The 21,425-nt window shown below is 42.6% G+C and overlaps 1 long non-coding RNA gene across 1 annotated transcript; it reads left to right on the top strand.

Annotated features, from left to right (window-relative positions):
• Nucleotides 1–7,178: 7,178 nt before the first annotated feature.
• LOC145630713 (uncharacterized) lies at nt 7,179–7,867 on the top strand. The gene is made up of 2 exons (XR_014112202.1): nt 7,179–7,292; nt 7,726–7,867. It is a non-coding gene; the product is annotated as an uncharacterized LOC145630713 (long non-coding RNA).
• The last annotated feature ends 13,558 nt before the right edge of the window (nt 7,868–21,425 follow it).

Genomic DNA, 21,425 nt, shown 5'->3' with positions numbered 1-21,425 from the left:
GATGTGAATTATTGATCCGAAAATCAACAAAACACAAGGGATATGTTTAAGTCTAATTCTATACAGGAAATCCACCAAGAATTAAACAAAAACTAAGATTAATCAATTAAGAATCCACCTAATTAATCAATCCAAACGAATGTTTTAACTAAAACAAGCAAAACAGCAATTGATCGCAATCAACCAAAACTCAAGTATGCAACTTAAGAAATAAATCTGAATATTAATCTATGTATGTTTATTCGTGTGTTTACAGCCCTATTTATAAGACTTAGTTTACCTAGGAAGATTAGGACAAGTCCCTAATTCAATCCTAATTAAACTAGAATTCTAACTTGCTTGAAGAGCAAGCACCTTGGAGAACAAGCACACGCCTAAACTGATTTATTTTGCTAACTAACTGATTTTAAAAGCAACTAAATAAAGATTAAAGATCCTAATGCTTGAACCAAGAAAAACCCTTTCAAGTGAAAGGTAAAAACTTGTAAGCAAAATCTAAGTAAAGAAAATTCAAGAAAGTTCAAGAAAGTGAACTAGACTCCAAGAAAAGTCACTAAGCAAACCGTGGCTTTGCTTTGATATCCAAGAAAGTGTCCATGCAATGCTTGGCTTGAATCAATGTTTAGGGACAAGCTATCTTGATGCATGATAAGCAAATCTTCGAAGTTCTCCATGCTTAGACTTGCATCATCCTCCTCTTCTTCGAAAGAATTTGTCCTCAAATCTCGAAGTTCTTCATCAGGAATATACTTAGCCAAATCGCCAAAATTGAATGTAGCACTAACTCCATATTCTCCCGGAAGTTCTAACTTATAAGCATTGTCATTGATCTTCTCAACAATCTTGAAAGGACCTTCACTTCTAGGCATCAACTTATTCTTGACAAATCTTCTATAGAATGAAGCTAGACCATGAAAAGACCTTACTTCACTCATATTAGTAGGAATAGGCCAAGTTTTAATAGCCTCTACTTTTGAATGATCAACTGAAACTCCATCCTTTGATACAACATAACCAAGAAAAGTAACACTAGGCACTAAGAAGTAGCATTTTTCAAGCTTAGCATAGAGTTTCTTCTCTCTTAACACTTCAAACACACTTGTTAGATGATTTAGATGATCATGCAAATTTTTAGAGTATATCAGAATATCATCTAAATAAACAACAACAAACTTGCCAAGGAAAGGTTTAAGTACCTCATGCATCAACCTCATGAAAGTGCTAGGTGCATTAGTGAGTCCAAACGGCATCACCAACCATTCATACAACCCTAACTTAGTCTTGAATGCTGTTTTCCACTCATCTCCTTCTCTCATTCGAATTTGATGATAACCACTCATAAGATCAATCTTAGAAAACAACTTTGAACCATGTAGTTCATCAAGTAGATCATCTAATCTTGGAATAGGAAATCGGTATTTGATAGTGATGTTATTCACACTCCTACTATCAATACACATGCGCCAACTCCCATCTTTCTTTGGGACAAGTAAAGTAGGCACGGCACAAGGGCTCATACTTTCCCTCACGTATCCTCTAGTCATAAGCTCTTCAATTTGCCTTTGCATCTCCTTTGTTTCTTCCGGATTACTTCTATAGGCTGCCTTATTAGGTAAGGGTGCTCCCGGAATCAAGTCAATTTGATGCTCTATCCCACGAATAGGAGGTAGTCCCGGAGGTAATTCCTTAGGAAAGACATCCTTGAATTCTTCTAAAACATATTCCAATTCATACGGCCTCTTTGCTTGTTTATCTTGATCAATTCGAATCTCATTAGAAACAAGTATATATACCACATTGTTGCTGCAAATCTCTTTTTCTAATTCCCTCTCACTAATCAAATAAGAATTCTTCGAATTAGAGGTAACATTAGAAGACTTGTTGCATATTAAAGGTTTTAAAGCAACCGGTCTCTCTTTTTCTCCTTTTCTCACAACATACACATTAGTCCTTCCATCAAACTTCACAAATCTATCATATTGCCAAGGACGGCCTAATAGTATATGACAAGCATCCATAGGACAAACATCACACAAAACTTTATCATGAAATTTACCAATTGAAAAGGAGATTAAGGCTTGTTTAGTTACCTTAACATCACTCGAATTATTAAGCCAATGAAGCTTATAAGGGCTTGGATGTTCAGTAGTTGGCCACTTCAATTTGTCTACCAAAGTAGTAGATACCACATTAGTGCAACTCCCTGTGTCTATGATCATGTCACACAACCTATCTTCTACCTTGCACCTTGTAAGAAAGATTTTCTCCCTTTGATTGTTTTCCATAGGTACGGTTTTAGAGTGTAGCGCCCTTCTTAGAACCAAACTTTGACCATGAGTCTCGGGATCAATTTCGTCAATATGCCCCTCCTCTTCTTCAAAGTTTTCCTCTTCGTTCTTTTTTTCATAGTCACTACCCTGCTCACACTTAGCTTGTTCTTGTTCCCACTCTTGAGCAGTCATTACTCTTTTTGATGGACAATTAGTTGCAATGTGACCAACACTACCACACTTGAAGCACTTCCTATCTTCAACAAGCTTTTTAGGAGCTTCAAATTTTGATTTAGTCTCCTTGTAGTTCGAACTAGAACCACTTTTCTCCAAGCTGTTCTTCTCAAAAGGTTTAGTGAAACCCTTTACAAAGGACTTAGTGTACGTCCCTTTCTTCCCCTTTATCTGTTTTTCAACTTTCAAAGCTACCTTACAAACATCCTCAAAGGACCAATATTGTTGCAATTCAACTTTTTCAGCAATATTATCATTCAACCCCGAAATAAATCTAGCAATCTTATGCTCAACAATCTCTTCTAAGACACATAGCATGCATAACTTTTCAAATTCACCAATATAATTCTCAACAGTCATAGAATTTTGTTTAAAAAGTTGCATCTTAAGATAAACATCTTGAATATAATCACTAGGTACGAACCTTTTTTTCATGTGCTTCTTGAGTTGTTCCCAAGTTGAGATACTTGCACGCCCCTCCTTATGCCTCTTCTTCTTTAGATTATCATACCAAAGACTAGCATAACCGGTCAGTTTTAATTCAGCCAATTTGCAACTTTTCCTTTCATCATACTCCTTGTAATCAAAGAGTGTCTCGGCCCTTCTAATCCACTCAAGGTATTTTTCAGGTTCATTCATACTCCCATTGAATTCGGGAAGATCTAATCTAAGGTTCCTATCATCATCCTTTGGTCGATCTCTCCTCCTAGGCCTTGGTGATTCATCACTTGAGGAATAATTATTTCGTGGCCTCCTTGGGTTCCTCCTTGGTTGTTCTTCCTCACTTGAACCAGAATTAGGGTTAGAATTCCCTTTCCTTGAAGAATCTCCAGCAAGAGTATCAAGCCTTTTTAATATCTCATCCATCCTTGCTGCCAACTCGTCAATTCGCCTATCTCTTCTAAGGTTTTGAGCTTGTTCTAAGGTTAATCCCCTTGGAACTTGTGGAACCTCCTCGTCACTCATGATTCCTACACAAACCAAGTCAGTTTATGCAAAAATCTTGATTAAAAGATCGAATCTTGAAGGAAAACTAGGCAACACAAAAACCGGACTCCCATCCGCAAATCAGTGTACAAACACCAAACGTTTGAGGCTGTGTAGAATGCGTTACTCAACTAAAAATTATGAAATTTTATATGGTGATAGCTGGACGTTTTTAGAGTTCAATGCAAAAAACATCACGCAAAAATTCCCAGCCAATTGTTCCCAGTTTAATTTTTTCCGAAGTTGCGCAAACCTGCTCTGATACCAAAGATGATGTGAATTATTGATCCGAAAATCAACAAAACACAAGGGATATGTTTAAGTCTAATTCTATACAGGAAATCCACCAAGAATTAAACAAAAACTAAGATTAATCAATTAAGAATCCACCTAATTAATCAATCCAAACGAATGTTTTAACTAAAACAAGCAAAACAGCAATTGATCGCAATCAACCAAAACTCAAGTATGCAACTTAAGAAATAAATCTGAATATTAATCTATGTATGTTTATTCGTGTGTTTACAGCCCTATTTATAAGACTTAGTTTACCTAGGAAGATTAGGACAAGTCCCTAATTCAATCCTAATTAAACTAGAATTCTAACTTGCTTGAAGAGCAAGCACCTTGGAGAACAAGCACACGCCTAAACTGATTTATTTTGCTAACTAACTGATTTTAAAAGCAACTAAATAAAGATTAAAGATCCTAATGCTTGAACCAAGAAAAACCCTTTCAAGTGAAAGGTAAAAACTTGTAAGCAAAATCTAAGTAAAGAAAATTCAAGAAAGTTCAAGAAAGTGAACTAGACTCCAAGAAAAGTCACTAAGCAAACCGTGGCTTTGCTTTGATATCCAAGAAAGTGTCCATGCAATGCTTGGCTTGAATCAATGTTTAGGGACAAGCTATCTTGCTGCATGATAAGCAAATCTTCGAAGTTCTCCATGCTTAGACTTGCATCATAGTTTTTATCCAAATTTTATATGGTTGGATAGCCCTTGAAATTATCTTTCCAACGATATATTATAATATCAATTTCGAGCTATAACGGAAAAGATATGAATAAAATGTCAAACTCTATCCAAAACTGACATCATCTCACTATTTCGGATCTATCTTTTGTTATAAAAAATATTTTTATCTGATTCTAATTGGGTTAAAAAGTAGACTTCAAGAGCTTTTCAACCATATCTTATTCATCTTATTCCGATTTCTGGTTCAAAAGATATGATAAAAACAAAAACCACAAAAACTGTTGTCTATCGCAAGAGTTTTATCCGATTCGAATTCTTATCTTTTTCTTGATTCTTCGACCCTCTTTTTTCCTTATAAATACAGTTCAAATCACCCCTTTTTGAAATCATCAATAATATTGATCATCAAATCCTTCTCTCTTTCTCTCTTTTACGCAAAAAATCATTCTCTTCTCTCTCTCTCTCAAATTCTAAGCCTTAAACCTATATTCCTAATTACACCATTCTTCCCTTAAGCACTCCAAAGACTTCATAGTTACCTGAAGTTCTATACTTAAAACCAAGGCGTGAAAAGGTAAATAATTGAGGGTTTGGACCAAATCAAATCTATATTAATTTAATTTAATTTTAATTTGCTTTATATTTTTTTTTATTGAAGTTACTAACAGTTTATTCATGATGTAGCAATTTAAAGGAACACGCAGAATGTGAGTAATTAATTAATTTAATTACTCTTATTTTTTTTTAATATTGCTAGAATCATGATTAGGTTATTTTATATTTAATTTGACTAACGCTATTATTGTTGAATTGCTTCCAATATTAATGTTTATTCTATTTTATGATCACCATATTGCATGTTTAAAGGGAATATGTAATTGAAAATCACGACTAATAAGATAATTTGGACAACCGGTTTAGGTTCCTTTTTAATCTTGTTATTTAATTCAATTGATCACAAGCATTTTAGAATTATATGTTGCATTAATATTCAACCAATTTAGCTTAATAATAGTTTAAAGCAAATTGAATCTTTGTTTGTATGCCTTTGAGATCGCATGAATCATTTTTCACTATAAGAATTGAGTAGAGGCCAATACGGGCGAATGTGACTCCATGAATCACTTCGTACCATCATCCCCGATCCTCCTTTCGTGGTTCCGAACCATATGGAGTTAGTAATCTCATGGATTATGAATGGGGTGTAACCTTCACGGGTCAATCGTTGTTGCCTTCGTTGTCCCTTTATCGTGGTTGTCTTTTATGATCCGTGAACGGTTTACAAGTTCCTTACAAACTTGTTGGCGGCTCCCTACTTTCCTTGTCCCTAATCGTGTCCCTTACCGTATATGTCAATTTCCACTTCCTATGAGTGCCAAGCATATTCACCACATGCTTTTACGTAGGCACACTTCGAACGACGCCTATAGTGTTAGACTCAAATCAAAGTGATATGACACGACAAGACTTAATGTGTACATGACTCGTGTGTGAATTGTTATGTGATCGTGCAACTCAAAAAACGCAAAAAAGCAAAAAATTTCCGTCATTTTTGTGGAGGGTACCGACTTTCTCTCGAAAAAGAAAGACACGAAAAAGAATTGAAAGTTTGAAGATGCATGTTGAATGAGCTTAGTCAAATGTTGTTCGATACTATCTCTCAAGGTGCAAGGATTAATCAATCCTAGGCTATCTCAAATGTTGACTCCATGATGAAAGTATTTGGGTAACTTAGGCACGGAGACTAAGTTCTTTATACTTCGTTGCAATGACAATTATGATTGGTGAGCGATTTCGATATGACAAGGCATGCTTCAGCGTTGATCCATGACAAAGGGTTCCTAAGAGAAGTATATTTGATCATGTATGTGTGATGTGTGTGAAAGTGACGCTAAAGTTAGGCTACAAGAGCTAAGTGTGTGGAAAGAAATTATTTCAAGAAGAGTCAAATGGTGGTGACTATTAGGATAGGTAAGCTAATAATGTAGGAATCAAGATCCCAAGTCTAGCTCTAAATGATTAGGGATGAGCATAGGGGATCCCTTGATATTATCATGGTGTGTGAATGTGAATATGAATGCATGTTTATTACGGTTGCACCTTGATGTTAGGTTGCTTATGTATCCGTTAGGAATCAGGCCGAACGTAGCTCTAGCCGAACCTCGCACAAGTATGTATACCTCAAAAAGGTCTTTTTAAGGGTGGTAACGTGGTTAGGCTAAAGGTTATAGAAGAAAGGGGATAAAGGCTCAAGACCCTAGATAAGCCCCCAAGGTGTGCAACCTTGCTTTTGAATCTTTATATTTTAATGCTTGAGTTTCTACTCTTTTTTTGTTTTATTCATTTTATTTTTAATGAGTGTGGGCAATCCCGATTAGGGCTTGCAAAAGCTGACCCAACCCGATAACCTGACCCGAACCCAACCCGAAATAAATGGGTTTTGAGTGAGATTTTCAACTCGTTTATGTAATTGGGTCAACCCGAACCCGACTTGAATTAAACAGGTCGGGTCCAGGTTGGAAATTTCAACCCGAAACCAACCCGCCTAAATCCGTTTAATTAATTGGGTTGGTTTCAGGTCGGGTCAACCTAAACCCAACCCGAACTTAGTTCTGATTTATTTTTAATATGGGCCAAGCCCAAACTATCTAAGCCTAAAAGCTAAAACCCTAAAAGGCTAAAACTCTTCTCACGCCGTTTTGCCTCTCATTTTCCTTCTCTGATTTTTCTCTCTCATTCTTTTTCTCTCTCCTCTCTCCTCTCTCTACTCTTTCTTGTTTTCAATTCTTTTCCATTAAAATTCTGATTTAAACTCGTTAATCTTAAGGTGACTTACTCGCAAATTTCATTATCTTTACTTAATTTTGTTGTGTTTTAATTGGATTATGTTTTATAATGCTCTATTATATTTTCAATTCAATGCATGCATTTTGCTTAAGCTTGTTTATGAGTTTATGTTTTATCTCTGCATTTTAATCAACTAACAATCGTTAATTATTAGATCGAATTATTAGCCTAATTTTGTAAAATTATTCTATTTGTTGTGTTTTAAGTTTTTTTTTCTTTTTTTTGGCCTTTTAAATTTTAATTTAATGATGTTGATATTTTAATTCTTCACATTTATTCATGCGTTTGATTTAACTTTTCTTCAGGTTTAAATTTTGTATTTTTGCAAGTTCATTTACTGTAATTTAATTTTTAATGAGGTTTGTTTCCGCTTTGTTGATTTCTTATGCATTCGAATTTGTTTTCACTTGCAGAAAAATAAGAATCCGAAAATCAACCATGGAAGAAGAAAGAAGGAATTAATGATAAAGACTGCAGTTTTTTAGCAAAATGGAGAAGCTTAGATGTAAATTATGTTGCAAAAATGTACTTCATATATGAATTGTAATTATATAATGTTTACAAGATGTATTCAAATATTGTGTGTGTTAATTTGGATTAGTTTAACATCAATTTCCTTTGTATTTTTATACATATAAAAAACTTAATAAATTGTGTAAATAAAACTTTATAAAATCAGGTTAAATAGGTCGGGTTCAGCTCAACCCGCTTATAAACAGGTCGGGTTCGGGTTCGATAATCTGACCTGTTTATGTAAACAGGTCGGGTTCAGGTTTTGGGTTCTGACCCGTTTATATAAAAAGGTCGACCTGAACCCGACCCGGCCCGACCTGTTTGCCACCCCTAATCCCGATCATGCGGTCTATCACTCATTTGGCATTCATGTTTCTCAGGCACGGTACCGAGCACTCGACGGAGACGCAATCTAAGACGTGTTCTTATCAAAGAAATTTTCATATCAAAGACATTGGAACACTTGCCCTTTTGTACACTTTTATTATGTTTTTTTTTTTCTTATTTTTGTATTTTGATCTTTTGAAATCACTCAAGCCTTTTTTTTTAGAATTGCATAAGTTACACACCATCCCATCCCAAGGTTAGGTAAATGTAGGTTGAAAAAAGAAAGGTCTATCGTTAGACGAGGCTCAAATTGGTTTATGAAGAAAGGATTGTATGTTAGAAAGGTGAAAGGAGATATGATGTGGCTACAAGGGGTGCCTGAAATCATTGGTATACCTTGTGCTTAATTCAAAAGGGATTTGTTTTTAAAATTTTTTTTTAAATGCAATATAATGAAATGATCATATATAAGGAAATAAATGCTCATTTTATTACAAGAAAATATATAATGATCCTACAAAATAAATCTAAGGAGAATAAAAAGGTGCCTATGCTAGACTTATTAGGGAAAGGGTAAATAAAAAAGAAATAGAAAAAAGAGGTCGTAAAATCTTGTCGTTGAAGCTCGCCTCTTGTATTGTGCTGTTTCCTTTATCATCACTCGCTCTTCTAGTTAGCTGGAGGCATGGGAAGCTTGTTATTATCAATCAAATGTTGGATAGCCTCCTTTAGCTTCCAACAGCTCTCAGTAGTATGACACCTACCTTGATGGTATTTGCAGTGTTCGTATGGATTCCAACTAGACAATCTCTTTTCAGGTATGGGATCTTGAATTGGTCCAATGGGAGTAATGAGTCCTTTGGCATGGAGTCGATCGAAGGCAGTATCGTAGCTCATCCCAATGGGGGTGAAGTCTTTCCTTAGATGCTTCTTAGATCCTTGGTTATTCATGGCTAAAACTTCACTGAGATCAAAGGTACTAACATTTCTACTAGAGTAGGCGTTTTCGGAAGAAGAAGGATTGTCGTTCTTCTTTCCTTTCCAGCCACCGTGGTTACTATTGTTAGTAGCTTTTTGCTTTGCGAGGTCATCTTCGATTTCAATTCCGATGTCATAAACGGCCTTGAAAATATTCAGATTGTGTTGATACTTTAGATGTTTCGAATACTTCTCTTGGAGATTCTTGATAAACATCCTCACAGATTTTTTTTCAGTGGGCACCTCAATCATCTTAGCGGAAATTTCCCTCCATTTATAAAAGAAAGAAGTACAGCCTTCATTCTCCTTTTGTCTTAGCATCTCAAGTTGTCTATAGTCGGTTTCAACTTGAATATTGCACTTGTACTTATCAACGAAAGCGTTTACTATTGATTCCCAGGTAGAGATTTTCTCTTTGTCAAGGGAGAAGAACCATTGTTGGCAAACGATTTCAAGAGATAATGAGAACAGGGAGGGAAAAACCTTCTTATCGATACTCTTAATGTTCATTATGGTTTCAAAAGCTCTTAGATAAAAGTAAGGGTTATCTGTTGCCTTGAATTTTGGGATGTCAGTGGCGTTGAACTTATGTGGAAGAAGTTCCTTGTCCAGCGAGACCCCTTGTGAATTCATGCCCTGAAATTTATAGTCACTAGATAGCTTCCTAAAACTTTCTTGCATGACATTCATTTGTTGTTGCTCCACGGGATCATCGACCTTAAGTGTGAGGAGCTTCAGTGTTTTAGTCATGGTAACTAGTTTGTTCCTAAGCTCATTGACTTCTTCTTGAGTTGACATTATCTTTTTAGCCTTCCTCTTTTGACAAATCGGTTTATCGAGACGTGAAACTTGAATAAAGAGGTTGTCCTTGATTAATCGCCCTTCTCTCCTTGACCAAGTACTGTGGAAAACGAATTTGGGGATATTCATTGTTAATTATTTGACTCAAACTTTATTCAACATGCAATGGATGGAGGAAGTGAAGAAAGATTGAAATAGAATGTGAAGAAGAATAATATAGATGGAGGGATATGAAAAATTAGGAATAGAATGTACCCCCCAACTAAAATGACGGAAAGACCGACTTATGCATGAACCTAATACATGGCCATGGTGACATGTGTACTCAAAGTGTGTGCTAAGACAAGTGAGTGTAGGTGATATGTTAAGACTCGTGTCATGACCATGTAGCTAGACCATGTGGCTAGACTCAATTAATGACTCGACAAGGTGTTATCGACAGCGAAATAAACCCACTTAATTAGCAAACTGGTTAATTAGACACTAGGTGATGACTCGACCAATAATCCGAACTGTCAGCCAAGTGACAAGACTGGCGTCGCACTGTGTAGTGTAGCTCCAGACGATAGAGCTGTCGCCAGGCGTCACACTCCACAGAGTGGCGCTACAATCCAGATTTTGGCGCCAATACTGGAGCTTCAATCTGAGACTGTTTTCGGTGTTATTAATCAATAGGGGGATGAAGCATCAGTCCTTGTGGAATTCGTACCTTGGGACGTACGGTTTCCACTCTTTTTTCTTCTTCTGGGCCGGTTGATCAGAGTTATCAATGGCCCAGACTTGTTTTTTCTTTTTGCTCTCTTCTGGCTTAGGACCCGGCTGAGCAGGCCGACTCTCTTTTTGTCGGTCGGACTTCTTATGGTCCGACTGCTTATTGGAGGAGCAGATTTCGGTCGCCTGTATATAGGCTTCCACCACTCGCAAGTCTCCTTGCAGAGTAAAGATTTGTTTGCGGACGAGTTCGTACTTAAAAGTAGACCCGTCCTTCAGACCCTTAAAGAAGTCTGTGAAAGAGACCTCATCAGACAGCTCATGAATCTGGATTCGTACCAGATTGAACAGCCTGACATACGAACGCAAGCCTTCTCTATCTCCCTGCTGTACATTGCCCAAGTCAAGACTTGTCTTTTTGGCAGGGATATTCATAGAGAAGTTTGAAGTGAACAAGAACGCAAGCGTCTTGAAGCTATTTATGCAACCAGCCGGCAGATTGCCAAACCACTGTTGGGATATGCCCTTCAGGGTTGCTGGAAAGCAACGACACCATGCGGCATCATCCAACTCCTGTAAATACATGAGGTGGGTGTATGCTAGCAGGTGGTCTTCTGGGTTGGAGGTCCCGTCATAGGCTCCAACCAGAACATTTTTTACTTTAGCCGGCTGTACGGCTTCAGTTATTTCCCTAGAGAAGGCAGAGGGTTGCTCTCCGAGGTGTTGTCGCCTAAGCTGCCAGTCCATCGGCTGATAGCCGTATGCCGCCTGTCCTCCAAAGAGGGCAGGCTGCATGTAAGGTAAAGCCGGCACCTGGTACAATGGTTGAGCCATGTACTGGGCCGACTGAATCATATGAGGGCCAGACTGAACCCGTGGGCTGCTTGCTAGGGTCTTATGTACAGACTGGGAACACCTCACAGAGGTATTCCGAAAGCTATCATGATAAGTTGACGTTGAAGGCGACTCTGATAGCTGGGTCTTCTTCTGCTCAATGTATTGCCGAGAATCAGAGAATGTTTTCTTGCTACCATCCGGCTGTATATGCCGGATGGCCTTTCTTGTGCCCGTTTCTGGGAAACGGAGCCTGGTAAGGTCAAATTGGGGTCGAGCCTTCTCCGTAGGGGCAGGATGAGGAGTCGGCTGTCGATCCCTGATGGACATCTTTTTGCCAGCTTGGGCTGGCTTCTTGGCCGACTGCTCCTTTTTATGAGTAGGCGACTTCTTGGAGGCGAGTTGTCTGATTTCACCCCTGAGACTGCTCAAGAGTCTCATGAGTTCATCTCGAGTAACGGGAGTTGATCCTGCCGCCTGGGAAGGATCAGCCGGCCGCCCCGAGGGCTTTTTTGGCTGACCAGCAGTTTTGCTTGGTCCTGCCTGGTCATAGTGATGCTCCCGCTTTTCGTTACTGCGGATACGTCTAGAGATGAGGGACTCGTTAGGATCCACATAGGTTTCGACGTCAGTGTCGTCACCTGAGTCATGGTCCGTCTGGACCACTATGTCTTTTGGAGGCCGGCTGGCCTCTGGATTCGGTACAAGGACTTGTGAAGCCATTTCAGAGGTACTCTCCCCATAGACGGCGCCAAATGTTTCGGGGGTTTTTTTCCCTTGGGAGAGTTACAACACTAAGACTGGATTCAGCAAAGGACACATGTACCTGCAAAGCAAACGGACCGCCGGATGGTCGGTGGTCCGCCTCCGAAGATTAAATTAGTAAGCGTTCCATAATAAAACGTGCGGAAGTAAAGTTATCTGCTCGGATTCCAAGCTCAGGTAAAGTGTTGTTTGTTCTTTCAAAATGACGGCTCTGTAGTAAGTGACGTGTTGTCTCGTTTTTCTTGTATATCTGTCTTGTCATAAATGTAAGAATTTCCCTATTTATAGGGTCCTTTTGGAAAGTGTGCCCTCCCTAGGATCAGGTGACATAGGGATTAGGTCACGCCGCAAAACGACGCCTCAAGGTTTGGGCCCTTGAAGGCCGCCATTCTAGAGGCAATGCCTGAGTGACACGTGTCACTGAGCCCAAAAGGCCTTTGAGTATGTTTTAGGGTGACACGCGTCGTCCTCTAAATGGTCCGTGCTGGATCATCAATCTGTTTAGGGAAGAGGAATGTCCGCCCTCCACGTGTCATCATCTCATAGGTCAAAATGGCACCTCTTTGGAGGACACATGGCAATTTCTGATTGGGCCACTTGGCCGGGTAAAAATACCCAAATCATTTGCCCCTCACAGGGGTCACGTGCATTGCACGTGGCTCCTGTGACAGGTGTCTTCATCTGACTGGTTGGATTTTCAAATTGTATTTTTTGGGGGGGAAAATTAGGGTTTCCCCTTTCTATAAATAGGAGGGTTTAACTTCATTTTCATTTTCACACCTTTGCGAATCTTGGAGAATCTCTGGACGTTTGACTTTCAAAGACTCTCAAAGACCCTAACTTTGTCTAGCATCCGACGCTCGGCTCTTCTGTTCGACTTCTTCAGCCAACCAGGCGTCTCTTAATACCTTCTTCTAAGGTAACAACCTGCTCTTTTCTTTTATTTTTTCTTGCATTTTTCATTTATTCAAATGGTTTCCCAAATGTACACGGCACAACCTAGGTTAGCGATCAGCCGGTCACCGAGGACGGCTGAATCTAGAACTAGGAGTGTCGAATGCTCGTTTAAGAACTTTCCTGTAAGTACATCTCCAAATCCGACAGTGTCTGTGCATCTGAAGGACACGATGGCTCGAACAAAGCAGACAACAAGAAGATATAGGCCGGATGGTTCCTTTTACCATTCGGACAGTGAGACTCCAAATTCAGACAACTCCATTAAGGTGCCAGCTAGCGAGATTTCTGAGCACCCCCTAAACCCTTCTTCTAACCTTCCCCAAACTCCAACTTACTATTCTCCCCCTTCTTCAAGCGGCACCCCCAGTGATACTATACTGCGGGAAGCCGACAGCCAGTACCAGGCCGAGCCTTTAGAACAGGTGTCAGAGGAGAGTCTAGGGGAGGACCCTGCTGGCCCTAGCCGGCAGTCCCTTAGCTCTGGGGAAAGTTCCGATGGAAATTCGGCCTCGTCATCTTCTGATAGTGCCTCTGTTAACTCAGAGGAGGCCCGAGCAAATATAGAAACTGCAAGGGAATCCTTGTCAGTAGAAAAGTTGGAAGGCTGGGTGGAGCCGAGTGCTTCCAGGCGCTTGGAACGCGCCCCCTACTATCACCATGTTCCGCAAAGCAAGCAGACCTCTATGACATCTGGTCTTGCCAATTTCAGGCGCAAGACCGTAATGGGGCATGGCTTTTCCTTCTCCGTCCCCAAAAAGGATGATACTATAACCTGGCCCTCCCTGGCCAGTTATAAGGACCAAGCCATCGGCTGCTACGAGGAGGTCCTTCAGGCTGGTTTACGCTTCCCTCTCCATCCGGCCGTGGAGAGGATACTGGACGGATACCAACTGGTTATTTGGCAACTTGTCCCGAATTCATGGATAAATATCATCGGGTACGTTGCCGCATGTGAAATGCTGGAGGTGGATCCCAGCTTTGAGGCGTTCGCCCACATGCACTATCTGAGCCGAGCGCCTGCCAAGGGCGGCGAAGGCTGGTACACCTTGTCCACCTGCAAGGGGTACATGATGGCAGTCGGCAAGGAGAACAAATGGAAGGACTGGAGAACAAAGTTCTACATTGTCCATTCCTTTAAAAGCCGACTGAACTGAAAATGCAATAGGTGGAACAAGGATCCGCCCCTCCTGGCTGGCAAGAGCGCCTTGCCCCCTCTCCCTAGGCGGGCCCTGGAGGAAATTTTTGACCGGGGTCTGTTCAAAGTGTCCGTTCGGACAAATGAGCATGGGGAGAAAATAGTCGTCCCCCAGAGCTACATTCCCCTTTACAAGTGGCTGGAAGATGGGGTGTTCTTAGCCGCTTGTGGGCTAAGCTCTGAGATGCCTTGAGGTAGTCGGCCGTCTGATTTTATGCAAACTTTAAATTGTTTTTCACTGTATGTTTATAAAGCCTAACTCCTTCTTTTGGTGCAGACAAAGCAATGGAAAAGCTCTCGGCAACAAAGATGCCGGCTGCCGTATCTTAAGCAAAGTAACGCACCAACGTCCTTAACCGGGCGAGTGACGAGCAGAAAGCAGCCGGGACTCCCAAGGTAGTTGTTTATGACACTTGGTATATTTTTCAATAAAGGTTAAATTTTGCCCGCTTGCTTTTCTGACGCCTTTCTTTTTGCTCATGCAGAGTGGTTCCATCAGGCCTTCTCCTTCCTAGCAATCCCAACCCAAGATTCAAAAAACAGGGGCGGGTGATGCGAGTGGGTCCGGCAAAAACCGGAAGTGTTTCGGGGGTTTTTGTCTCTCGGGAGAGTTACAACACTGAAACTGGATTCAACTGAGGATGCCTGTACCTACAAAGCAAACGGACCGCCGGATGGTCGGTGGTCCGCCTCCGAAGATTAAGTCAGTAAATATTCGGAGATAAAACGTGCGGAAGTAAATTTATCTGCTTGGATTCCAAGCTCAGGTAAAGTGCTGTGTGTTCCTTGAAAACGACAGCTCTGTGGTAAGTGACGTATTGTCTCGTATTGTGTGTCAAAAATTCTCTTTTTTTTTGTGTCCCGTCATAAATGACGTAATGTCCCTATTTATAGGGAAAAGTTTGCCCTCCTAGGATCTCGTGACCTAGGAGTTAGGTCACGCCGTTTTGCGGCGCCTCGGGATTTGGGCCTTAGAAGGCCGCCATCCCAGGGCCAATACCTGAGTGACACGTGTCACTGTGCCCAAAAGGATTCTGAAGCACCTTTTGGGTGACACGTGTCGCCGACTGAATGGTCCCTGCTGGACCTTCAGTCCACGTAGGACGGAGAAGAGTCCTCCCTCCACGTGTCATCATTCCGTAGGTCCAAATGGCACCTATATGGAGGACACGTGGCACTTTCTGATTGGGGCACTTGGCCGGGCATAAAATACCCAAATCATTTGCCCCTCACAGGGGGCACGTGCATTGCACGCGACTCCTGTGACAGGTGTCAGTATCTGAGTGGTCAGATTCAAATATTACTGGAGGGAAAAATTAGGGTTTTTACCCCCCTATAAATAGTAAGGTTTGACCCCCCTCTTGGATTCACACCTTGGCGAATCTCTGGAGAATCTTGGACTTTTTGACTTAAAGAATCTCAAAATTCCCTAAGCGTGTTTCAAGCATCCGACACTCGGCTACCAGTTCGACTGTTCTTTAGTCAACCAGGCGTCTTTCTCCCTTCTTCTAAAGGTAATGCCTGTATTTTCTTTTTACTCTTCATTTTTTCTTTGTTTTCGAAAAAATGGTTCCCCAATTGCATGCGGCACGGCGTAGGATAGTGATCAGCCGGTCACCGAGGACGGCTGAATCTAGAACTAGCAGTGCCGAATGCTTGGCCAAAGATCCTGCTTTGCGAACTTCTCCGAATCCGACCGTTTCCGTGTCTGTGCAGGGCACTATGGCCAGGACCAAAAGAACAGCAAGGCAGTGTAGCTCCGATGGAGTTTTCTACCATTCGGACGGGTCGACTGTTTATTCAGACGGCTCAATAAGAGAGCTGTCGGAACACCCTGACAGCCCTTCCTATCTTCCTCCAACCCCCACTTATTACCATTCGCCCACATCTAGTGGAACTCCCAGTGATGGAATCCTGAGGGAGGCGGATGAAGAATATCAACCCGGGCCTTCTAGACAGGCGCCGGAAGAGAGTCTAGGGGAGGACCCCGCTGGCACCAGTCGGCGGTCCCCTAGCTCTGATGAGAGCTCTGATGACGAGTCGGCCTCGTCATCTTCTTCAGAGAATGCCTCCGTAGCTTCAGAGGAGGCTAGATCAAACATAGATTCTGCCAGAGAGTCCCTGGCAGTGGATAGAGGGGAAAGCTGGGCCGAGCCGAGTGCTTCCAGGCGCTTGGAGAGAGCCCCCTACTATCAGCATGTTCCGCCAGGCAGGCGGAGCGCCATGGCATCCGGCCTTGCCAATTTTAGGCGCAAGGTCGTCCTAGGCTATGGCTACACTTTGTCGGTCCCTAACGAGGGCGACACCATAACCTGGCCGAGCCTGGCCAGCTATCAAGACAAAGCATTCGGCTACTATGAAGCGGCCTTCCAGGCTGGTCTCCGCTTCCCTCTCCATCCGGCCGTGGAGAGGATCTTGGACGGATACCAACTAGGTATCTGGCAACTTGTACCCAACTCCTGGATCAATATTCTGGGGTACGTTGCCGCCTGTGAGATGCTGCAGGTGGAGGCGAGCTTTGAAGCGTTCGCCCATATGCACTATCTGAGCAGGGCGCCTGCTAGGGGCGGTGAAGGCTGGTACACCTTGACCACTTGCAAGGGGTACATGATGGCTGTTGGCAAAGAGAACAAGTGGAAAGATTGGAGGACTAAGTTTTATATAGTCAAGTCTGCCGACAGCCGCCTGAACCAAAAGTATAACAGGTGGAATAAGGATCCTCCTCTCCTAGCAGGCAGGAGCGCATTGCCGCCTATTCCCAGGCAGGCAAAGGAGGAGATCATGGACGCGGGGTTGTTTACCGTGTCCGTGTGGACGAATGATGAGGGGGACAAGGAGGTCACCCCTCAATGCTATCTCCCTTTGTACAAGTGGTTTGAAGAAGGGACATTCTTAGCCGCCTGTGGGCTAAGTTCTGAGATGCCGAGAGGTAGTCGGCCGTCTGTTTTATATGCAATTTACTTCTGCTTTTCAGTACTTGTTTAATGATGCTAATCACTTGTTCATTTTTGCAGATAAAGCAATGGAAAAGCTCTCGGCCACAAGGAAGCCGGCTGTATCTGCTGCTCGATATAGGTCGAACGTTTTAAACAGGGCAGAAGTAACCACTCACACCAAAGTGGATGAACAGAAAACTGGCGGCACCTCCAAGGTAGAAAATTGCTCTTTCATTTCTGACCAATATTAAATTTGCCCGAATGGTTTCTAACTTGCGTTTATCTTGTGTTGATGTAGGGTGCGCCATCCAAATCTCCTTCAAAACCATCCGACCCTAAAATCCAAAAGACTAGGGCGGGTGATGTGAGCGCATCCGGCAAGGGCGGCCGGAAGCACGTTGCTCATAAGCCCAAGAAGGGCCCAGACGCCTCTCCTCTCGAAGCTGAAAAGGAGATCAGCAAACCGGATGCCCAGAGGGCATCGAAGGGTGGCTTTAAGCAACCCACCACTGCTGTCGGCTCAGCAGGAGAGAAGAGAATCCTGGGGAGAGAGGAGGACCAGAAGGACGACGGTAAAATTCATTCGCCCCCCTTGTTCTCCCATATAGATGTACTTTAGTTATTTTCTCTAACTTTCTCTCCTTCTCAGTTCCGGTGCAGAGGCCGACTGTAGTCCAGATGGCCAAGTCCATGCTGAGGGCGGTCGATCCTGACGACAAGGCGTCTGTCAGAGGAGTCGGCACCCTTGACTTGGATGGCATCTTGGGGAACCTCTGCGAGGTATGAGTTAGCTCAAGCAACTCTTTTTTTTTTTTTTTTTTTTTTTTTTTTTTTTTTTTTAAGCATTATTCCTTTTTCCGCCTGGTTTTAACCATTCGGCTCTTTTGCAGGCCATGCTGCGCGTCCAAGGGCTCAGGCAACCCCTCAAGGAGAAATCCAAAGAGGTAACAGTCGCTAAAGCTCAGGCCGAGTCCGCCTTGGATCGAGCTCAATTTGATATTGCTCAGAATGAGTATCTGACGCTTGATATGATGTATTCGCAGGCGGAAGCCAATATGCAGGTGAAGAAGGACCTGGACTCGGCCCGCCTGCGCATCACTTCCCTTAAGAAAGAGATTACAACTCTTAAGGAGAAGCTCGAGCCTCTTCAAGATGCCAAAGAAGAGGCCGAGAGAGCCAAGTAGAAGGTGGGCCGCCTGGAGCAGCGCCTCAGCAACCAGGAGCATCAGCTGAAGTCCAAGTTTGAGTCCGTGGCTGATCAAGAGAGAGAGGCTCTTGTTAAGCAAATGATGAGCGATTATGAAGCCATCATGCGGGACACTTGGGCGGCTGTTCAGCCGGACTCGGACTATCAGATTTGGAAATCAAAATTTGACGAAGCCAGCAAAGCATTCGACGCTCGCCTTATTGAAGAGGCTGAGAATGCTGAGGCCGAGGAAAGTTCTGGGTCCGACTCTTCTGGGGAGTCGTCCTCTGGTGGCGAGGAGGAGGATCAGGCGGAGGAGCCAGAGAAAAAGGAGGAAGAGCAGCCGAAGGACGACAAGTCGGCTGCCACTGAAGAGGCTCTCCCCTGATCACTTAAGCTTTTTATTTTTTCTGTTTTTGTGGCCGAATGGCCAAGTACTTTGTTTTTCCGGCCTGCGTGCCGAGTATTTGTATTTTTACTGACCGAGGGGTCGGGTAATTTGACAATCTTTCTGGCTTTGCCAGGTAACAATCTTAACCAATCGTCTGGTGACGATTGGTCTTTTTTAATTTAAATCCTTCGGCTATTTGGCTGAAGTTATCCATATTGTTGTTGTCCTTTGCATTTTGAATTTTTCATTGCATGTTTTTGGCTAAGTATTATAACCTGTATACCATGCGAATGTTTTTGCCCCTGGACGGATGTCGGGTGGTTTCGGTTTATTGGATTGATTGACTTAAAAATTTTTGATACTTAGAAGAGTATGCATGGTTTCTAAGTCAATCAATCACTATGGTGATTGCCCCAAACCACGCGGCAGACGTCCATCCAGAATTGGCAAACATAAGTGTTCATTCGGCCATTGGCTCGAACTAACTCAAATTTTCAACTTAGCTAATTTGCTAAGGGTAAACCTCCGCTTGTTCTGCCCCATAAGCAAAAACAAGCGCCTCCGGCCATAGGCCTCTTTGAGATAAAATGCTAAGTTTGTAACTTAACCAATTTTCTTTAAAAATAATTGTCCGCCTGTCTTGCCCCATAGGCAAGGATCAGACGTCATCCGGCCAATAGCCTCAATAATTGCTAAGTAGTTAACTTAACTTGTATAAAATATTCCGCCTGTTTTGCCCCTGAGCAATAATAGGCGCATCCGGCTTTATGCCTCAATTACCCTCTATTCATGAAACAGTGACGACTGCGTTAAATAGAAAATTCAGGTCTTTTAGATTTCACTTTCGATTAAAACAAACGACTGCGAATGCTGCCTTAGCATTCGGTAGGGCCGCTTGATATATTCGTAGAGCAATGTGCCACCCAAATGGGAGATGCTTCTCCTCGACGAATTCGCCCAAATGGACGTCGCCGGTTATCTGACTCATGTTGGAGCAGACGGTCATGCTCATGTTGGAGCAGACTGTGACCATTCGGTCTCTTTTTGTTTATTAACATCCGGCCATAGGCCTCATCATGTTTTTATCTGGCCTTAGGCCTCTTAAATGATCAAGTAAATATTCATCAAGTGTTGGTGTAAACTTGATGAATTTCGTAGGGACGACTATTTTAAAACAATCGGCTCCTTCAGAGGGATTGGGGCGTCTGCTGTTGGGACAGACGCTTTCCAGACATATTGGCCGTCTGTATTTGGTACAGGCGGCACTTAAAAAACTTAAATAAAAAGATAAATTGGGAAATGAAGGCATATTCTCATTAACTATACGTGAGATTTACAAAATTGAGGTCTTTACATTCGTACTTAGAAGTAGTACTTTTTCAAGTTGTCTACATTCCAAGTTCTGGGCAGCTGCCTGCCGTCTGGTTCTTCCAGGCGGTAGGTGCCGTCTCTTATCTCCTCATAAATTCGGTAGGGGCCTTCCCAATTTGGGGTTAGCTTTCCCTGTTCATTCGCCCTACCGACTGCCTCCATTTTCCGTAGCACAAAGTCCCCCACTTTGAGAGGACGCTTGTGTACTCTTTTGTTATAAGCCCGAGTCATTCTCAGACGGTATATCTCATGACGCAAGGCAGCATTGCCCCTGCGTTCTGGAAGTGAGTCCAATGCTAGGCGCATGGCCTCCCAATTTGCCTCTTCATCATACAACATGATTCGAAGGGTAGGCTCATAGTGCTCAATGGGCAGAACAACTTCTGCACCATACACCATTAGGAATGGGGTTTCTCCCGTTGCCCCTTTAGCAGTCGTTCTGATGGACCAAAGGACGTGTGGTAATTCATCCGCCCAAAGGCCACCAGCCCGCTCAATCTTCTTTTTAATTCCGTTTGAGATTAACTTGTTGAAGGCTTCGACCTGGCCGTTTGCTTGTGGCCGGCCGACTGATGCGAAGAAGCTTGAGACCCCCTGGTCTCCCAGCCAAGTCTTGAGTTGAGGCGTCTCAAATTGAGGACCATTGTCAAAAACCATAGACATGGGCACCCCGAAACGAGTGATTATGTTCCTCCAGATAAAGGAAATGACGTCTTTAGTCTTGATGTTTTTGACTGCCTCAGCCTCTACCCACTTAGTAAAGTAATCCACAGCCACCAATATATAGCGCTTGCCGCCTGGTGCAGTTGTATATGGCCCCAGAATGTCCATGCCCCATTTGGCAAAGGGTATTGGGCTGTGGATGGCCGTCAGGTCTGTAGCCGGACGATGGATGAGCTTGCCAAACTTTTGGCACTTGTCACATTTTTTCACCATTTCCATGGCATCCGACTCCAAAGTCGGCCAAAAGTAAAGCCGCCTGGCCTTGGCCGCGAGGGATCTGCCGCCTATATGGGAGGCGCGGAATCCCGAATGCAACTCTTCGAGAACTTCCTCCCCCTTTTCAGGGGTAACACATTTCAACAGGGGTTTCAAAAAGCCAGCCCTGAAGAGCTCTCCTTGCCGTAACTCGAAGTTAGCTGCTCGTT

This window comes from Chenopodium album, chromosome 5, assembly GCF_948465745.1.
Source record: "Chenopodium album chromosome 5, dcCheAlbu1.1, whole genome shotgun sequence".
NCBI lineage: Eukaryota > Viridiplantae > Streptophyta > Magnoliopsida > Caryophyllales > Amaranthaceae > Chenopodium > Chenopodium album.
The sequence above is the reverse complement of the archived record's forward strand: the minus strand, read 5'-3'. Positions and strand labels throughout refer to the sequence as shown.